The sequence below is a fragment of the Prionailurus viverrinus genome, chromosome A2 (assembly GCF_022837055.1).
Source record: "Prionailurus viverrinus isolate Anna chromosome A2, UM_Priviv_1.0, whole genome shotgun sequence".
Taxonomy (NCBI): Eukaryota; Metazoa; Chordata; class Mammalia; order Carnivora; family Felidae; genus Prionailurus; species Prionailurus viverrinus.
Genome location: NC_062562.1, coordinates 89,517,571 through 89,538,989, shown reverse-complemented (window position 1 = coordinate 89,538,989; position 21,419 = coordinate 89,517,571). Strand labels below are relative to the sequence as shown.

Genomic DNA, 21,419 nt, shown 5'->3' with positions numbered 1-21,419 from the left:
TCTTTTCTTCCTTTCCTTTCTGTTTTTTTTTTTTTTTTTTCCTTTTTTTCTCCCAGGATGAAACAGGGATACAGCAGCAATTAGGTAGTTCTAACTGATGATACACACATCTCTTTCAGTGTAATTAAGGATCACTTGTTGAATCACAGATAGTCACCCTTGGAGATACACTAAACTCTATAATACACCTTACATTTTAACAAAACTTAATGTAAAAAAGATTTTTCCCCCCAGGTGTTATTGCAAGGATTTAGATAGGGTATTAGCCCTTCAGGACAGATTACCAAACTGCTTTTGAGGGCAATGGATCTCAAACTCCTGGAAAGGACTGTAAAACCATGCTGAGGAGATCTTGTAGGGTTAGGAGAAGTTCAGAAATAAATGCAGTGGCTGATTATCATCATTATAGACACTGTTTTCAGTAACTAATTTAACCCCCAGATATTTGTTATACACCTACCATATGCAAGACACTCAGAGAAGTGCCCTGGGGACTACAAAGCCATGGACACAGCTGAGGCCATTTATCACAACTTTGGGCAGCGCGGTTGATTTCGCCTGCTGCGTGCTCAGAGCAATTAAAAGAAGGAAAGCACAGAACCCAATTTCCAGATGTTGTCTTCCCATGGTATGTTCAGGATGCCCTGGTAAATGCAGCCTGAATTTCAAGTCAGTGGAATCTGAACTAAACCAGTTTGATACACATTCATAGGCATTGTTTCAGCGGCTGGAGCAACAAAGCTAAAAAACAGCCGACACTCGTGTATGAGCCACATGCATAACTAATTACGACATAACATGAAACGGGCTTATAAGAGTATTGAAATCAAAGTGCTTTGGGGAAATGGGAGGGGATGATTAATTTTTTAGGAGTTTTGTGGAAAAGGTTGAAATAGTAGCAAAGGGAGATGCTGTCTGGCTTGGGTCTACTAAGATTGGATTTTTGACAGGAGGGAAAAAGGGGAAATCCAGTTAGCTGCAATTCTAGTTAAACAGAATAGTCTGGCCAATAAACCCACAAAATTATTAGACAATAAGTAGAGAGATTTTAAAAGTCAAAAACTACTTATCATGGACCCACTATGTGCAAAACCCTAAGCTATGCTGTGGGAGATAAAAGAGGTGTTCTGTCCCTACAATGAGCTAGCAATTTGGATGGAAGGGCATTGGCATAAACAAATAAAATAAAATGCATAGAAAATGCGATAAGCACACCGAGGGTATGGTTAATTACAAAAACAAGTGCTATAACATCAAATACAAAGCATTCCAAAAAAAAAGTTGCTACAGGTCGGAACAGTCAGTAGGGACTTAAATTTTCCTGTATCTAAAGAGGAAAATTATGGGGTTGGTTGGTTCAAAGTCAAAACCAAGGTTACAGAAATGGGGCAGCATGAGACACAGGAAAGAACGTTGGTCAGAGTTAGGAAACTTGAGTCCCTCCTGAGCCCGCTCTGCCACTAACCATCTGCAACTTCAAATGACTCATTTAGCTTCTGTGGCCCTCAGCTCTCCGCTGTTGAAGGGAAGCTGAATGAAGAGTCCCCTCCCACCTTCCAGTTCTTCCATTGTTGCTATTGATTGCTCAATACCCTCAAACCAAAACACCCCTTGTCACTTGCCAAAGGGGCTCTGGGATCCTACAAGCTGTGCTCTTAAATCAAGCTGACAAATGCAGAATCCTGGGCCTGCTTTTTTTCTATGGCTCTACCCAAGTCAGCTTTATGATTGGGACTAAATAAGTGCAAGGTGTGTGATTCCAGACCTACAGTTACCGTCACAGAAGGACTGACCATGCAGCTAACGAGGCCCAAGCTGCAGGACTCATCACTTGCCCTTTCCGTGACCCTGAGGGCAACCTGACAATAAATTCACATAGTCGTTTTTGGAAAATCTGTACAAATTAAACTATTTCCGCATTGTTTGTCTTAAAGAGGATCCCACCTCCAAATTGTATACGTTCCAGGCTCCACAAATGTGGATCCACCCCTGGTCTCCCCACATACTTCAGTTTCCTATTGCGCGACCAAGGTGTGTGCAAATCTACGAAAAAAACCTCCTGAGACATAAATAGGTTACATATTCCTACATACATATTTCCTATTTTCCATAAATAGGTTACATATTCCAAAAAGGAATGAGGTAAAGAGGAAAGAAGACTTACATCTTGGGGGTTTTGCCCTTTTCCCCTCCTCCCCCGTCTGCCTCCCTTTCTTGGGTGTCAGTCCCTTAATGGAAGATTGATCTCCATCGCTCATCTCAATGCCTGCGGTTTCAAGGCTAGTGGTCCCGAGGTTTTACATACCAGACAGAACCAGCCACTCTTTATGAGGTTTACAATTGTTTGGACATTATTTGTCCTGTTTCTTCCGCCGGAGGTCCCTAGAGACTTTACGGTATAGCGTACATAGGTCCCAAAGTCAGCCAGCCGGACGTGGGCTCAAACGTCAGAGGCTGCTGCACAGACAGTGCACAGGGTGGCCAGTCCGGAAAAAACATGCCTGAGCGTGGCCGGAGCTACATTTAATCCACGCTGCTGACAGCCTGCGCGCCGGCAGGGATGGACTTCGGCACGCTGGGGAGGACTGGCGTGCGCAGAGGAAAGGGGGGCCGAGGGCTAGGGGAGGAGATCGGAAGGGGAGAGGTAATCCCCGGCGTTTTGAGCATCCCCTTTTTAGAAAGACTGAGTCTCTCCCAGGACAGCTGCTGCGGTCACACCACAAACTTAAAAGCCGCCCTCCCGCTCGGAGCGTGCCTTTCCTCGCCACACTCGCCTCCCCAAAGCTCCAGCTGGTGCCTGGCTCCCCGCCTGTCCCGTCTCCGCGCTCGGGGCCAGCAGCGCCCCCTGCCTCCCGGCCGGGCCTCTGCGGCCGCAGCCTCCGCGCTCCGCCAGGGCCGCCGGCGGCTCCGCGGCTCAGCCAGGGCTGCCTCTCAGAGGAGCTTGCGCCGGTGCCCCGGGTCGCCGCCGCGCACTCCCACAGCCTGCACCCCCGTCTTCGGTTCCTGAAAGGACGTCTGGCCCAGAGAGAGGGAGAGAAGAGTTCGCAGCAGGTAAGGCTGGCTTCTGGTCACCTGCTACCCCAGTGGGAGGGCGCGGCGGGGACCGCAGAGTGAAGCCGGGGTGACTGGGTTTGGGGGGTGGCCGTGGGTCCGAAGTGGGATGCGCAACTCCAGGAGCTAAGGAACCGTCGTGGGACCGAGAAGGCGCTCCGGAGCGGACCAGGTGGGCGCGCGGGGGACCAGACAGGGAATCAGTGCGCTTAGGTGCGGACGGCCTGTGCGCGCCGCGCCGGGGACAGCGTGGCGGCGGGGGCGCGTTCCCACCTCCCAGCTGCCGCCGCCAGAGCCTCCTCGGCCAGAGCCTCCCGCCGCCAACACCGCGCAAAGTTTTCCGCCGGAGACGCTCCCGGGAACTTCACTCTGTCCCTCGCTCCCTCCGCGGCCAAGGCGGCAGAGAGCGCGTCGGAACGTGACCTGCGGTTTCCGCCGGCTGCAGGTTCATTGGGAGACGCGATGGTGAGGACCGCCCGGGGAGGATTTGACCAAGGGCTTCCACACTCTCGCTCCCCCCTCCTCCCCGCTTTTCCCCTTGGGCTGGGAGGGGGAGGGGACGGGGAGACCTTGGCGTTTGTTTGTTTTGTGGCTTCGGGAGAGGGATGGGCGATGCCTTTTGCCTTGCGAAGGAATCGTGACGCTCCGTCTGAGGGAAGCGCGCATCCTTCTTACCCTGAGGGTAAAGTTGGGGTCAGACACCAGCCACGAAGCTGGCTGTCTGGGAAATGCTGGTTATTGCAAAACGCACTCAGGCTGGAGCGGGGCATCCCTTGGTAGCCTCGGCTTGGCTCGGAGTTGACTCCTGCTGGGAATTTAACGCAGTGACTCTACCCCTTCCCCGACCCCGGGTGTCCCCTCCTGGCCCCCGGCCGGCCCGCCCCGAGTCGACGCGTTAATGGGCTGCCCTGGCAGAGCCAGGGCTGTTTTCGGCACTGGCAGATTCTCCTTCCCTGGCGGCTTGTGTTCAGCCTCGTGGGCTGAGTCGTGCTTCCGTCCCAGCGCGGAGGGGACTTGACAGGAGGAGGAAACGGTGCGCTCTCGCCGGCGAGCTGGAATCCGAGGGACTGGACGCGCGTCGCGCGCCCTGCAGCTGGGGCCACTGAGGTCCCAAATTCCTTGTTACGGAGATCGAAGTTCAAAAGGCGAACTTTTCGCCGCGTAGCCCGGAGTGAAACGAGGACTTCACCAAAGCCCCTCCCACCCTTCCTTAGCTTGTCAGTGCCGTTTGCGCTAGCGAAAAAAAAGGGGGGGGGACTTGAAGTCTCAAGTTTAGCGGCGAAGGCTTCTCTTCCTGACTGTGTTTGTGGGGGAGGCCCTAACGGGGAGGAAAGGGTCGAGGGGGGAGTGGAGAAGGGATGAGACCCCCTCCTGCGTCTGGTGCTGCTGTTGCGTAACCATGGCAACCGCCTTGGTGCGAGCGGTCAGAGCTTTATGGGTTCCGCACGTGGAAGGAAAAATGTGGAGGGTGGGGAAGGGAGAGAGCCGCATGTCATCACTCCAGTGTTGCCTTCGCTTCTCCTGCTGTACCGAGGCCAGATATCGAGGAGATGAGCAGGAATGGTTGGGGTTGGAAGTGCGCAGCCCCAGCGGGGAGTTGCTTTAATTCTGTCCAGCCTTGAAGTCGTTGAGGCTCCTCCCAGCAGCTAAAGCTGGCCAGAGGAGTCACCGCTGACAAGCTCCAGAGTGACAGTCCAGGTCAGGGAGATGGGAAAAGACCATGGCCCTTGGAAGAGAAAGGCCAGGAAATACAGGAAGGTGATGTGGGAAGAGATAAGAATAGGGTCAAGAGGTAGCTGAGAGACAATAAAGCGGTACTGATTTGGATTGCCAACATTTCAAATGGAATTTGCCCATTTATGAAATGGAAAATTGGTGGAGATGGGAAGGGACATTTATCAAACACTTGTTGCACTGTAGGTGCTTAATACATTATCACGATTAATATTCCCAACAATACCACTCAGTGTCATTCTTCTTTGTTTTTAGTTGACAAGAAAGCAAAGACACGGGATTAGAAATGGGTGGTGTCCCATTTTGGTTTTCGCAATTCTAACAAAGAATCCTCATCCTTAAATACTTAAAAATGGAATCGATGTTTAGGGGAGTAGACAAAGCAGTTATTTTCATCTCAAAAATGAGAATAAGGAGATCTAGAAGTGTTAATTGGTATGTCCAAATATAAACCAGTAAGGGGCAGGCCTGAATCTGGACCTGTTTTCCCGTCATGTGGCTCACCTTTCAGGGACTTCAGGAAGCTTTCAGTCATCACTTAGGTCATCACTTAGAGGCCCTTTCTAAGATCACTTTGATACTGCATCTGTATATGATCATTTACTAGGGAAGAACACCTAAGAATTTAAGTGGAATCCATTATTGAGGATTGCTGTGGACCACATCAAATGTGTAGGCTGAGAATCGTATGCATGTGATATTAATAATCTATATTTACACAGGTCTTATTGTACCTTTTAGGAATTATTGAGTGGCTTTAGTAGTAATTGGAAAGAAAAGATGAAAACAAAGAAACATATTTTGTCAAATAGTAACCCCATGGCTGTATTGAGAAAATTTCCTGAGATTAATGGAGATTTCCTTAGTCTATTTATTGCTTTCATGACCTGAATACCTAAAAACTTACTTCATATTTTGGCACCACTGTTTCACCTTTGTAAAAATCTGCTGTCTGTCCGTTTAGGAGAAGTAATGATGTGACTCCTGTTACCTTCCTGTCTCTCTGAGAGGGGGAGGTCAGTGAAAAGCATCTGACAGTGCAAAATGTTTTGGAATTATCAGGAAACCATAATCAATACCAGCAGAAACTAAGGGTACAAGGTAGAGAAAAAATTATGTGGCTTTTATTTTACCTTCTTGCAGAATTGCCTTTATAGGTGAATCTTAGTTAATAAATTTGCTTTATATTTTTACATGGGAAAATGCACAAAGATAAATTGAATTTTTCATTTCTGCGTGAGTGTGTAGGGCTGGTAAGGGTAGGAGTAGGAATTATTTTCGGTAGCAGGGAAGGTCAGGAATATAAACAATTACAAAGACAGAGGAAGCACATGTACTGTTTCCAATGACAGGCTAACAGATCGACTGTAGGTCTGAACTTGAGTCATGGAGCTGAATTGCTCTCACATTATTTCTTTTCCAAAAGTAGGAAATACATTGTTTGGGGTTGGGGTTAAAGTAAGTCAGGAAGTTTCAGAGTACCTCATTTTTATTCTTCATACTGTGATCTCATTCCATTACATGAGCATGTGTTAACCATAAAAAGCCTTATCACAGACCTGAAGAAGTTTCCGAAGATGTCTTCTGGAATTGGTAGGTATCTCTGTGGACCAGTATTTGTATACTGCTTGTACAGAGCCACTGGATTAAGTCATCACCATTTTTATTAAGTATTTGCAATATCAACTTTTCAGTCTCAAAGAAAGAAATATTCCAATTGGTGTTGGCTTCATAAACACTAGTATGTCTTCAGATTGTTTTTTTATGGCTTCATTATTTTGAGAAAAACAAATGTGACTCTGAACTTTATTGTTCCGTCTGGGAAATCTAGTGGTGTGCTGACATATGTTCTTTGGGAAGCATTCTTGTCAATTAATACATGATTTATTTCAAAATAAATAACCAAAATATTTCAAAATAAATAACCATAGCTCCATTTTGAAAAATTATTATTCTTTCCATAAATACCTGGAGCTAAACAAATTACTTCAATAAAACAGCATTTCAGCACTCAATAACAAATTCCTTGAAAGAAAAAAAAGAAATGTCCATATTTGTAAAATAAATAGGAATAATAGTAATAATGATTGACCATAGACAAAATTGTTAATCAGTTTCTTCCTACCTCAAAATTTGGTTAAAAAATACTCCACTAATAGAGGAAACCTTGGCCCAAATCCTTTTTTATTTGTATATCTTCATACTTTTAAAGCTAATATTCTGAGTTTTTAGTAATGTGTTTACCTCTTTACTTTTGTTGTTTATGATTGTTGACTAGATCGTAAGAACTTTGGAGGAAGGAGGTGACTAACTTTTTATACCTTCAGGTTAGTACAATGCTAAACGTATTCAGATGCTTAGCACATACTGAAGTCTGATTCTGTATCTAAACAGTCAATGCAGTGATTTTGAATCGCTTTACTGCCTACAAAAGACCAGATTAAAGGTCTTTGCTATTATACTTTACTTTTTCTGAGATTTTTAGGAAGGAGACTTTCATCTTACAGCTGAGTTTTACCCTGTCACTGAAAAAGGTGGTGAGATGCTGTGTGTTATCCTAGTACATAATGTACAGAAGTGATGTAATGATTGTGTGAAACAGGTATATGAGAATACTTAATAAACTGTTGCACACTATGAAAAGTTATTATTTCATTTTAAATTTTTTGTGTGTTTTTTAGAAGGACCCAGTTAACACATGAGAATCTACATCATCTGTGTCCATATCAGTTCACCTTAACTTTGTACCTAAATAATAATTAAAACGAAGGACGTAGCTAAGGCAAAATTCACTATGAATAGGAAATACACTGATAAGCAACTATAACAGTTTTGAAAAGATTTTGAAATTTAATAATAATGAGATATACTCAAATAATTACACAATTATAGGGGCGCCTGGGCGGCTCAGTCAGTTGGGCGTGTTACGCTTGATTTCAGCTCAGGTCATGATCCCGGGGTCATGGATGGAGTCCTGCATTGGGCTCCGTGCTAAGCATGGAGCCTGCTTAAGATTCTCTCTCTCTTTCCCTCTGTCCTTCTCCCTCTGCTCATGCTCTCTATCTCTAAAATAAAATTAAAATAATTAGACAATTACAAACATAAATTATTAAAAACAGGGGCACCTGGGTGGCTCCATCGGTTAAGTGTCCCACCTCGGCTCAGGTCGTGATCTCATGGTTTGTGAGTTCAAGCCCCATATCAGGCTCTGTGCTGACAGCTCAGAGCCTGGATCCTGCTTCAGATTCTGTGTCTCCTTCTCTCTCTGACCCTCCCCACTTACACTCTGTCTCTGTCTTTCAAAAATAAATAAACATTGAAAAAAATGTAAAATTATTAAAAACAGATAGTTAAGTGCTTCAAGAAGCTCGAATATACAATGAAACATACTGTTCATACTTAGATTTTACTGTCTTCTTTAATATTTGATCATTCATATCCATGTTAATAATATTTAATAATTTCTAATGTCATGAGTTGCGAGCCAGGCTATCTTTAACAATGAGTTTGCTCATTGTTTTACAAAGCTCAACAAGCTACAGGTGTTACCCTCCCATAGAAATGTATAAAATAAACCAAGAATTAGGTGACTAGAAGAGTCTGCACTTATCTGAATCTATCTTCTTTTTAAAGATGCAATGTCTTCTTCAGAAATTAGGAATAACATGTCCCTTGTTTCTTCTATAGGTAATTTAACATGATAACTTAAACATTTTATATCTACAAAGCAGAGAGTCAAGTAATTGTTAAATATTTGTAAATCTGATGTAACAAAAATAAGACACCAGTATTTTTATTTTTTTTAATGTGTATTTATTTTTGAGAGAGAGAGAGAGAGAGAGAGAGAGACAGGGTATGAGTGGGGGAGGGGCAGACAGAGGCGGAGACACAGAATCCAAAGCAGGCTCCGAGCTGTCAGCACAGAACCTGATGCGAGCCTCAAACCCATGAACCCTGAGATCATGACCTGAGCTGAAGTAGGACACCTAAGTGACTGAGCCACCCAGGTGCCCTGACACCAGTATTTTTAAAACTGGTGGTTAATAGTGTTTTCTATTAGTGAGTTTTACTAGCATACCATAGGAAAAATGGAAACATTTGCTATGTTTTCCTAATTAAATAGAATTAAACATCATTAAATGGTTTTATTACTACTAAGAACAAAGTCAATAAAATAATCAAAAATGTCCAAATTACTGATCATCTTAAAAAGAAATATAATACTCTTGCTTTCATGACAAAGAAATAAAAGGGTGTAGGTATATGAAGGTGTCATTATTAACCTACCATCAGATAAATGTCCAATTTTATTTTTTTACTAATTGTGCATTTTACTAGGTCTCCTCTTTAATTAATATTTTGCATATCTTAAATAGCTTTTAAGGATGTTGGTGTCATATTTGGCCCAAACATGAGCCTACATAACTGATACCTAATTAATGAGTTAAACATCAGTAATTTCAAACATACTACATTAGCAGAAATTAGACTAATAGGATTGCTCAGTAGATATTGTCTGGAGTTGCCTTAGTGAAGAGGCAGAGAAGTAGTGTAATCCATACATTTATTATCAGCTTGTATGAGTCGCTTAAAAGTGTCCAAAGTACCATCTTAAGTTGCTTAAGTAGTTCCATAGAAGCCTTTTTTTACACATTATGTTGACAGCTGAACTCATGCCTGAAGATGCCATAATCTCAGATTACATTTAAGTAGTCTGGTTTTCATGATAGAATGTATAAGATCAGTGAGACTTTTACTCCCACTCTTTGTTTTTTACTTGGGTTTTGGTGTTTGTTACTGCTGTTGCTTTTGGATAAATGTTTCCTCTTCATATCTGAATTGATTGTTCTATGAAAGAAAGAAGTGAATACTATTCTTATTTAGAGACATGCTTTCAATTTTGAAATATAACTTCATTTCAAAGATATTTAGAACTCGGAATTCTCAGTTTACTTTGAATGCTACATACTGGGTCAATAGAAATTGATACTAATTGGAGTTTGTTTTTTTTTTTCATGTTTGTTTGTTTACTTATTTATTTAGGGAGAAAGAGAGCATACACAGGGTAGGGACAGAGAGAGAGGGAGAGGGAGAATCCTAAGCAGGCTCCACACTGTCAGAGCAGAGCCGGACGTGGGGTTCTATCTCACAGACTGTGAGATCATGACCTGAGCTGAAACCAGATGTTGGACACTTAACCAACTGAGCCACCCAGGTGCCCCACTAATTTGAGTTTTCTTGTTGAAAGGGGGTGCATGTTTTTTTGTAGATCTTTTATATTTATAATAATGATTTTCGGGGTGCCTGGGTGGCTCAGTCGGTTGAGCATCTGACTTCGGCTCAGGTCATGATCTCGCGGTCTGTGAGTTCGAGCCCCGCGTCGGGCTCTGTGCTGACAGCTCAGAGCCTGGAGCCTACTTCGGATTCTGTGTCTCCCTCTCTCTCTGTGCCTCCCCCGCTCATGCTCTGTCTCTCTCTCTGTCAAAAATAAATACACATTACAAAAAAATTACAATAATGATTTTCATCACAGATACAGTTCCTGATCATTACTGAAAAACTAGAAAATATAGTATGCATAGAGATGTGTTAGTAAAAATGTATTCATAAACCTACAAACATATATGTGAATTCTTAGCTTAAACATGAAATTTATTTAAAAAATAAATTTTATATGTGACAGTGCCTAGATCTTGTTTTCTAATACCATCCTCCAATAAAAGGAACCAGGGATCCTTGGAGAAATGGCTGATTCAAAGGCTGGGGCAGGAAACCTATACCACGAACCTGGAGCTTCTTGTAGTACCAAAAAATAAAGAAGTGCTCAACATACACCCCACTGCCACTGCCATCACCACATACACACAATGATTGGATATGTCAGAAAGACACAGAAGCCAATTGAAGGAGCTTGCAGTGGCCAAAGCTGGAATAATTTGAGCAAAAAAATAAAGTTGTACTGAGTATAACCCCAAATGTAAAATAACTATGCATGATAGCGTGCTAATATAAATGATTGAATACATTAACAAATGGAGAAGAGACAAAGCTCCCGTGCAGAATTTCAAATAATGTATGTAGATACTCTGTTCTCAAGGAGGGGAGCCTAGCTCCCTACTTCCGAGGTGTAAGCTGAGAATGGTCTTTTCCTCCAAACAGTACAGTATGGAAAGGGGGAAAATGGTATTATACAGAGGTTCAGCAAGCTTGACAAACAGTATCTTGGCCAGATGATCAAGGTCAACATCAGTCATGAAGCCAGTTGTTAGTACATGCTCTTGATATGATGGGATGAAAAGGACACTTTACCTCTTCAATCTCTCTCCCCAAAACCCTAACCCCAGTAGAACCATGAAAAAAACATCAGACAAATTCCAGTAGAGGGACAGTCTACAATACACTTGGCTGATACTCCTCAAACTGTCAAGATCATCAAAACCAGAGAAAATCTGAGAATCTGTCACAGGCAGGAGGAAGGAAGCCAAAGAGATAGGGATTTGATGTAATGTGATATCCTGGATGGGATCCGTGGAAAAGAAAAAGAAGATTAGGCAAACATGAAGGAAATTAGAATAAACTATGGGCTTTAGTTAATATATTAGTATTGGTTCATTAACTGTAACGAATGTCCATACTAATGTAAGATGTAAATTAAAAAAAAATAGGGGAACCTATTATAGGGTGTGTGTTTAGGGGACCTCAGTACTATCTTCTCAATGTTTTTGTAAATCTAAAACTATTCTAAAACTGAAGTCTATTTTTAAAAATTATATTTGAAAGCATATAGGTTAATCATGGTGAGAAACTCTGTAGGAGGTGAATTGTTCTCTCGTCAGCAAGGTTAATGTCATTCAGTTAAATGGTTACTTTATTCCCCTAGTTCAAGGTACCACTATTCTGCCTTTTGAGGGGGAAGAGTGGTAAATATTATAGATATTATTATACTAAACACATATTTTGAGTTAGCTCTTCTCATAATCACTTTTTTGAAAGAAAATGTGGTATCTGGATTACTAAAAAATGTCCCCATTGCTATTATTATAGGTTCTCATGAAAACAAAGCTGTGTATTATCATGTCCTGTAAATCAATCTTAAATATTAAAAGAGAAGACAAACTTTTTTTCTACTGTCCTTGCTACTTTTATGGATATTGACAAGGTCCATCTCCTGTGCCAGTTCTAGATGATGATTATGCTTCCAGAATTCTTGCCAAAATGGCTCAATGATTATTTATTCTTTTTACCCCTCTTTGAATATCAGGGACACCTACTGCATTAAGTATGTTAAATATTATTCCCTACCAAATATTATATTTAATACACATATCATTCCTATTTTGAAAATTGTAAATATACCTAGGAGGCCATTATGTCCTTTAAAAAACCCCCTAGAAGCTGAGACTTAACGCGTGTTCCAACTAATGTAGAGTGGGGAGGAGATACAGGCTGCCATTTCCCTTTACGTGTGTGTGTCTGCGTGTGTGTCTGTATTTTCACTGTGTGTCTTCTCATTTTTTATAGATGCTTTTTCCCTCTCTCTATAAATCACACATTATTCCTTCTCTTCCTTGTGTGGCAAATTGTTTCACATTTTTAAAAAATCTAAGTTGTACTCTCTTGGACTAGTCTCTTTTACAGTTGGACTAAAGTCCTTGTGTTTTACTTATCTAAGCTTTCATACTGGTGTCTTATTTTTTATTGTTACCTCATATTTACAATTATTTAACAGTTATCTGACTCTGTGCTTTATAGTTAACTATAGTTTCTGCTGAATTTGTGTTCTAGTGTGGCAATTGTTGAAAAGTTTAGCTTTGCTTTTTTTTTCTTTCTGTTTTTAGTTGGTATGAGTCATAGCATAAAAAACACATTTGAAGAACTTGTTCAGGATAAGTCATGGAAACCAATTCCAGAATATGTGACTAAAGGGCCTCTTTTTTGGTATGACCCCACTGAATTTCCTGAAATAATGAAAGCGTCTGAAAAAGACCCAGATCAATATGACTAATATGCTCTGGGTTCTCACTGGAGTCTTAGATTCAGGGTTTTCATTTTTGTTACACAAAATAATTGAATACATTTCTAAAAAAAGAGAGATCCTGCCTATGGTAATTTAACCCAAACAAGAGGAATGAAGAAATCTAATAGTCTGACCAAAACCTTTTAAAATGCATACCAGAGACTGTCATGTTGTCTCCTTTTTCATTTCCTATCAGTGTACTTTCAAGTGCTTATTGACTTGTGAATACATAATTATAACTAGAGTACACTTTTTTTAAAAAAAGATCTTTGTAAATAAAAGTAATCATCTCAAGTTTTCTCAACTTCGAGATTTGACCCTGTATTAGATGACAACATCTTTAGATAGTGCGAATGTACACTTAGTAATTTTATCGTTGACATGTATTCTGATTCAAAGTTCACCCTGTTGGCCACACTAGGGTCTGTCTTATAGCTTCATGTATTTCCTTATCATAATTGAATTAGTGTGTTATAAGTTGCTCTCCAAGCCGGATGGTAGAAGGTTAAAGAAGCCACACCATTCTGTCTGCAGAAGTATTTGCATGATGAAATAGCGTAAGATGTTATTTATGACATTCAAATGGGAAGTTAATACCAGTCAACTTTTGAAGTTAAGACTTTTATCACCTGTAAAGAAGCTGTTCAAAAGCATTTATGCTGGCTATACAGATGAGAGCCCAACATTTCCCTTTCTTTGGCTTGATTCACATTTCACAGAGCCGTGGGGATTGTTGTCTTAGACTGCACTGTGATGAGGTTTGGCAGAGAGTATTCATTGTTCAGGTTTTAAAAAGGGCAAGTTTTTGGCAGGAATAACTTGCACAGAAAAGAAATGCTATGCTTACACATGTGCACTCAATAAACCCTTCAGAGAGCTTGGGCTGAGAAATTGTGGATTCCTCACTCCACCCTACACCCCTATCTCTGTATGTTGACTGTTTAGAACGCTTTTGTTGTGTCACTATCATAGACCTTTTCATTTCACAAGAAATGGTACTTTTGACTCCTATTTCAAAAGTTATTAGAGTACCGTGAGTGGTTATTTCATATCCTGTGCACTTTCACTTGAGATTTATTAAAAATAACAATTGCATTGAGATCTGCTTTTCCCTCATATTTATCAGTCGTCACACAACCATCATCTCCATGATAGCCAATCATCCTTTCTATGTGTTCGTGACCCTTGGTTATTTCTGATAATCCGAAATGAAGATGTAGTTTCCCCTTTTTCTTTTACTTTATTGCATCCAAGCCGTGTTGAAAGTGTCTGTGCTATAAGTAGTTAACGTATTAGGACAAGCAAAACCGAAAAGTCTTGTAAATACCCCAACTCAATAAGCAGGGCAAACCAGCGTCAACCTCATGGGCCTACATTCTCCATACTCTTTCCTTTGTGGGTCTTTGACTGCTCTGATTTCTCCTTTCCCTTGGAATAATTATGCCTTTTACTGCCGCCACCTCTCCTGGCCTCTAGCTGATGCCCATTCTCCTTGCCACCTTTACGTATGTCCTCTAAGTCTTGCCTGAAAAAGTGCTTTTCACTCAAATGCTACCCACCGGTCCTTAAGATCTTTTCCAGTCCCCAGTAACTATTAACTATTACCCTCTCTCTAACTTCTAGGATCACAAGACTAAGTTTCTCAAAGATGAAGCTTAAATGGTTGTTACCTTGGCATCTTTCATGCTCCCATCGCATATCATCGAGTCTTGTATACAATAAGTACACCATCCAATACTTGAAGGGAAATTAATCCATTCAGAATCCATTGCCTCTGTTTCTTCCTCGTGCAACTACCTTAGATATATAATTCATCATAAAGTTCATTTCATGTCTATATTCCTTCATCACAAAGCTTACTTCACATGTATTCATATTATTTTTGAGCCTTCCCACCTCTAATTCCCTTGTCATCTTTTATTTGAGAAGTATTTATTGGGTGCCTTCACTGGGCACTATGGGGGTCTCTGATGAAATACACATGAAGAAACATGACTACCCTGCAGTGGACAATTATAAAAGAATTCATGATCATTATGGGTCAAATCACATCCCTTTGGGATCTTAAATACAATAAACAAAAGGTCCTATTCATACTGCTGGTCTTTTTTCTCTAGGGCCTTTTAAAAAATTATGTCATCTTCTTCCTTAACTTCTGCTTTTATCTATGTGTAGCTTATGCCTCATGTGTCCTCTCCAACCCTGACTTCTCTCTTGGATCTCATCTATTGCTACATACTACTTCGACGCTTGTGGGTTGGTCTTCATTGCTCAATACTCCACTTATAAAGAGGTTTCACTGGTAACTGAAAATTTCAGAGTCTTTGATTAGTGTAACTTGAGACTGGGGCTTTGAAGTGTGGGAGGGGATGTGGTGCAACAGTTGAGATGATGCCCTGTGAAAGCAGACAGCCTGGGTTCAGATCTTAGTTCTGTCCCATCTTAGCTATGTGATTCAGACAAGTTGCTTGACCTTTCTGTACCTCTTTCCTGTCTTTCACCTAGGGGTTTGTGAAGGTGCTGACCTCGTAGGGGCATTGTGAGGATTAAATGGGTTAATACAGGAGAATCAGATGCTGTGTGGCACATTACAATATCTGTGGGTATTATCTTTTCTTTGTCCTTATTCGGATCAAGCGTATGGCATTTAAGGTCAGATTCTCACACCATCTACACACTGTTCCTAGTGACTTCTTGTCCTTTATCTGCTGAATTCCCTTCCTTTCATTTGAAGAACAGCCCTTTGGTGACCTCCCTGTTGTGTTCCTGGCTAAGAGAATGACGTTTTAGGATTGACGATTACCACCTCCTTATTTTTCACAGACGTGTGTTTAATTTTTTTTTTCAACGTTTATTTATTTTTGGGACAGAGAGAGACAGAGCATGAACGGGGGAGGGGCAGAGAGAGAGAGGGAGACACAGAATCGGAAACAGGCTCCAGGCTCTGAGCCATCAGCCCAGAGCCCGACGCGGGGCTTGAACTCACGGACCGCGAGATCGTGACCTGGCTGAAGTCGGACGCTTAACCGACTGCGCCACCCAGGCGCCCCACAGACGTGTGTTTAAAGAGCCATACAGTTGACCCTTGAACAACACGGGTTTGGACTGCACAGGTCTACTTATATGCGCTTGTTTTTTTTCAAAAAATATATCAGAAAACTTTTTGAAGATTGTGACAACTTGAAAAAAACTCATATAGCATAGAATAAGTGACAAACTAATTCAGGTCATGAATGCATAAAGTATATGTATATACTACTTTATTTAGTCATTTACCACCATAAAATATATATAAATCTTTTATAAAAAGTTAAAATTTATCAATTTATCATGGCGCCATTCACACGAGAGAAATGTAAACCAACGTAAAAATGCAGTATTAAATTATAGCTGCATAAAATTAACTGTCGTATATACCGTACTACGGAAACAATTTTGCAGTCACACCCTGTTGCTGTTGCGGTGAGCTCAAGTGTTGTGAGAGGACCCACTAAAAACACGGTGTGACACTAATCATCTCCATGTGAACAGTTCGTCTCTCCCTAGTAAATGTCAAATCATAGTAAAAAGTGATCTTCTGTGGTTCTCGCGTATTTTTCACTGTGTTCAGTGCAATACCATAAACCTTAAATAAAACCATGGGAACCCCACGAAGATTAGTGATGCTGGAAGTGCCCCCAGGAAGCAGAGACAAGTTATGACATTAATAGAAAAAGTTGAAACGCTTGATATGGACCATAGATTGAGGTCTGCAGCTGCGATGCCTGCCATATCAAGATAAATGAATCCGGTGTAAGGACGATTGTAGATAAAAGAAGTAAATGAAGCCGTCATTGAAGCTATATCAGCAAGCACAAAAACCTTCTACTTTTTGCAGAATATCTTCTTTATCTCTTATGTAAAATATAGCAAAAAAAATGTAGCTTTTATGTGGGTACAGAATTGCTAGAAGAAAAGCATACCTATAGACTCTAATATGATTTAAGAAAAAACGAAGTCATTATATGACAACTTAAGGCAAAGAGAAAGCGAAGGATCTAAAGCTGGGGAATGTAATGTCAACAGAGGAGGATTTCACAACTTTAGAAAGAGGTTTGGCTTAAAAATGTCAAGATAAGAGGAGAAGCAGTTTATGCCAACCAAGAGGCAGCAGATGAGTTCCCAGATGCCGTTACAAAAATTGAGGAGAAAGGATATCTGCTTGAACAGGTTTTTAAATGCAGATGAAAGTGCCTTATTCTGGGAAAAAGTGCCACAAAGGATATTTGTTAGGAAGAGAAGTGAGCACCAGGATTTAAAGCCGGAAGGGATAAACTAACTGTACTGTTTTGTGCAAATGCAGTTGGGAGTATGATCAGGACTGCCCTTATCTATAAAGCTGCTAACCCCTGGGGCACCTGGGTGGCTCATTCGGTTAAGTGTCCGACTTTGGCTCAGCTCATGATCTCACAGGTCGTGGTTCGAGGCCCAAGTTAGGCTCTGTGCTGACAGCTCAGAGCCTGGAGCCTGCTTCGGATTCTGTGTCTCCCTCTCTCTCTGCCCCTCCCCTGCTCTCGCTCTGTCACTCTTTCAAATAAATAAATAAATAAACACTAAAAAAGTTAAAAAAAGAAAAAAAAGAAAAAAAAAGCTGCTAACACCCTGAGCCTTCAAAGGGAAAAGATAAACATCAACTGCCAGTCTTTTAATTGTATAACAGCACGGCCTGGACAATGAGAACCCTGTCCCTGACTGGTTCTATACATGCTTTGTACCTTAAGTCAGGAAGTACCTTGTTAGAAAGAGACTGCCTTTTAATGTTCTTTTGGTATTGGACAATGCCCCGAGCCACCCAGAACCCCATGAGCTCAACACCGAAGGCATCAGGATGACCTACTTATCCCTAAACATAATGTCTCTAATTTAGCCTCTAGATCAGGGGGTTCTTAAGGACCTTTAGGTTCATTACACACGGTAGGATTGTCAACGTTATGAAAGAGAACCCTGATAGAGAGCACCATGAAAGTCTGGAAGGATTACATCATTGAAGATGTCATCCTTATAGAAAAAACTATGAAAGCCATCAAGCCTGAAACAAGAAATCTGTGCTGGAGAAAACTGTGTCCAGATGTTGTGCATGACTTCACAGGATCTATGACAGAGCCAATCAAGAAATCATCAGAGAGATTGTGGAGGTGGAAAAAACATTGAAAAGGAGGGGGTGAAGGGTTTCAAGTTATGTATGGCTCTTGGAGAAATTGAAAAGCTAATAGACACCGCACTAGAAGAATTAACAGGAGAAAACTTGATGAAGACAGGTACTTTGTACCAATGCCTGATGATGAGGAAAAAGACATCTTAGGAAGATGCAGTGCATCTTAGAAGAAGCAGTGCAGAAAATAATCTGGCCGAAGAGGTCCAATTACTCAAGGCTGCTTTTGACTTTTTTTTTTTTATAGCATGGAGTCTTCTATTGATAGGGACACTGAAACTAAAGCAAACAGTGGAAGAAGGATTGATACTCTTTAGACACACTTTTATAGAAATGAAAAAGAAAAAAAAATCGGACAGAAATGATGATGTATTTCCATAGTTTCATCAAGTCTGCCTGTCTTTCTTGCCTCCCCTACCTCTTCCACCCCTGCCTTCCCTCTGTTGCATATGTGTGTCTTTGCTGAAAATCTAATCACTGTACAGCAAGAACTGTATAAGACATTTCTGTGTCATCGTCATTGTCTACGTATTAATCCTGTAGAACACCGTGTGCGTGAGGTGAGTGGCGTTTAACGTAAAATTAATGTGCTAGTTTTCTTACTGTTTTATATCTTTGCTGTTCAAAGAATTATATTACCATATAATACGCCTCTCTCTCTCATAGTTGGAGAAACTGTGTATTCACCAGCCATCGCAGGTAACGGTGTTTCTAATACTGTACTATGAATGACTGTAATACTATATGCCATAAAAACTTTATAACAATTCATTCATGAGTGGGTAGGCTAGGCTGCCATAAAGTGATTCTATTGATGACACTAGGCTATCATAAGCAGTCGTATAGCTGCTTCATTATCAGTGCCTAAAAGGAACCCGTCACTACGAGTTTTGTCACAGAAGAAACAGCTAGTTATAGAGGCTGAAACGTGAGGAATAAAATCCTTAGGCACCCCATCTAAATTTCTAGACTTATTTTTGAAGGTCTCACCATTGTCATTTAGCTATCTCCTGTTGGATCTGTAGCATGTCATATTTCCTTGCTAATGTGCTCCATTCCCAAAATAAGCCGGAAATATTTGCTCAACAGCTTTCCTTCCCCTTTCTCCTTTCTTTTAGCCAGTGCATAGATGATTCTTTAGCGCTTCAATATGGGCCTGTTGCCAATTTGATCCCCTCGCTCAGCAGCTTACTGCCATGACCTTATCCCTCTCTCTCTCCTCGTGAGGCATTGCTCTTAGAACTTTCCGTCTAATGTGCTCACTATTCTGCAGCTTCAGAGTATTCTAGTTTAGTCTCCTTTGCAAAGAGTGAAGGAAGACGAAGTGATCTAATTCACTGTCCTCCACTAGAAGAGCTGGAAATTGGCCCAGCAACATTTTCTTGTATTTCAGCCTCATGTCCAGAGACTAGACCTTTTCCAGACCACATACCAGTGGTGAACTTGGTCTATTTGAGCTATTTAACTACTAAGAGAGCCCTGGATCCCTATTCCCTAAATGTTGCACTTCAGGGGACCTTGCAGAAACCTGTAATACAGCACTTAAGGATGAAGTTCACTAAGGGGAGCTAAGCCCTATCTCTCAAAGAGGAAGTTTAGGAAGAGCCCAGCGATAAAGGAGTGATGCCTGCATCTCAATGCAAGCAATCTAACATGCGGAGAGCGTCTCAGTCTCATGTTGCCTCATCCACTTGGCTGTTCTCTGGAATAATCTAATAGAAACAGCAAGTATGTTAATCAATGATAGTTTCCAGAAATTGAACTTAAAGGTCACTTCAGCTTCTGCGCAAGTGGAAGTGAAACTGAATAATGTTTTACGGGAAAATACTTTTCTGATGCCTTTGTTGATATTGTTTCAGATTAGTCTATTCCTTTAGTTGTCACTTCTGTATATGAATCTTCATCGATAGGCTTATATTCATAATAATTTATAAATTATTTATATTTCTTATATTAATTCCGCATCTTACATTAATAATAATTTATAAAACCATATTCTATTTCACAGGAAATAAAATGTCTTGGAGATAGGATAAATAGGATTTATTTGAAATAATTTCTAAATATTTTCTAAACAATCATAAAGCTGATCTCTCTCTATATATCATTCTTTCTATATACACCTTTAGAATGTGGCATTTTCTTTTTTTAATTTTTTTAAAGTTTTTATTTATTTTTGAGAGACAGAGAGAGACAGAGCACAAGCGGGGGAGGGGTAGAGAGAGAGGGAGACACACAATCTGAAGCAGGCTCCAGGCTCTGAGCTGACAGCCCAGAGTCTGACGCAGGGCTTGAACCCATGAACTGTGAGATCATGACCTGAGCTGAAGTCAGACGCTTAACTGACTGAGCCACCCAGGCGCCCCTAGAATGTGGCATTTTCTATTCTATGACTTCTTAAGGATAATTTTGTTAGAGGAAATCAAGAGAAGGAATAATTTTAAAGAATAAAGAGTCAATTTAGCTTGTGTTATTTTTAAAAATTTCTCTTATTCTTGTTGCTTTTTTTTTAATGTTTATTTTGGGGGGGGGGAGAGAGGGCTAGAGGGAGGGAGGGAGGGGGAGAGAGAGAGAGAGAGAGAGAGAGAGAGAAAGAGAGAGAGAGAGAGAAAGAGAGAAAGAGACTCCCGAGCAGGCTCCACGCTATCAGTGCAGAGTCTGATGTGGGACTCCATCTCACAAACCTCAAGATCATGACCTGAGCCAAAATTAAGAGTCAGGTGCTTAACCGACTAAGCCACCCCGGCACCCCCTTATTGTTTTTTAATTACTTTCATGAATAAATGCTTATGAATCTGCTGGTTTATCTGTTGATGGAATTTCAAGTGAAGGCGATAATTTATAAATATTTTGCTAGGGCAAGGGGGGTTTCTTTTCAGATGATTACTTTTAGATGTCATTCATAGGGACCAGCCAGGCTAATAGTGGGCTTTCCAGTTAGTTCCAGGGTCACTAGAAAAGCAGTGATCTGGGACAAGGCGATGATTCTTTTTCCAGGTCTGTAGCTCCGGTTTGAAGACAGGTAGGGAAGGTGAGAAAACCTTTGGGCTGCTATGCAGGTTGTTATTTGGGGGCCTCTATAATTCCTTGATTGTATCTGACTGCTCCTTCTTTACCCCCTTCATGGTTCCCCTTTCTCTTCCTCCCACTAACTGAATTTGCCTCTTTGCTTACAGCTGCCTTTTCTTGCTACAGGCTCTTCTCACGGATCCATTCACTGTACTCATTCCAGTTATTATGTAGATGGGGAAGACACATAAATTATTAACCCTGACCCCTCCCCTGGTTTTGGTCACTTAGCCAGTGCTTTTTCCAGTAGACGCTAGTCTAAGGCTGTCAATCATCCACTTAGTAAGGAGTTTAGATTCTTAGAATGATCTCACCATATGTTTTCTCCCATTGTGGGTGTGATTTTGTACACATCAG

At 41.3% G+C, this 21,419-nt stretch overlaps 1 protein-coding gene across 3 annotated transcripts in view; it reads left to right on the top strand.

Moving 5' to 3' along the window:
* Positions 1-2,548: 2,548 nt before the first annotated feature.
* SEMA3D (semaphorin 3D) overlaps positions 2,549-21,419 on the top strand; it is a 197,975-nt gene continuing 179,104 nt past the window's right edge. For 2 of the 3 annotated variants that reach the window (XM_047850420.1, XM_047850421.1), the window contains exon 1: positions 2,549-3,051. The gene's annotated coding sequence lies outside the window, so the exon portion shown is untranslated. Of the gene's footprint in view, positions 3,052-3,445; positions 3,517-21,419 lie in introns of those variants that run through there. The other variant, XM_047850422.1, reaches the window with a different exon arrangement.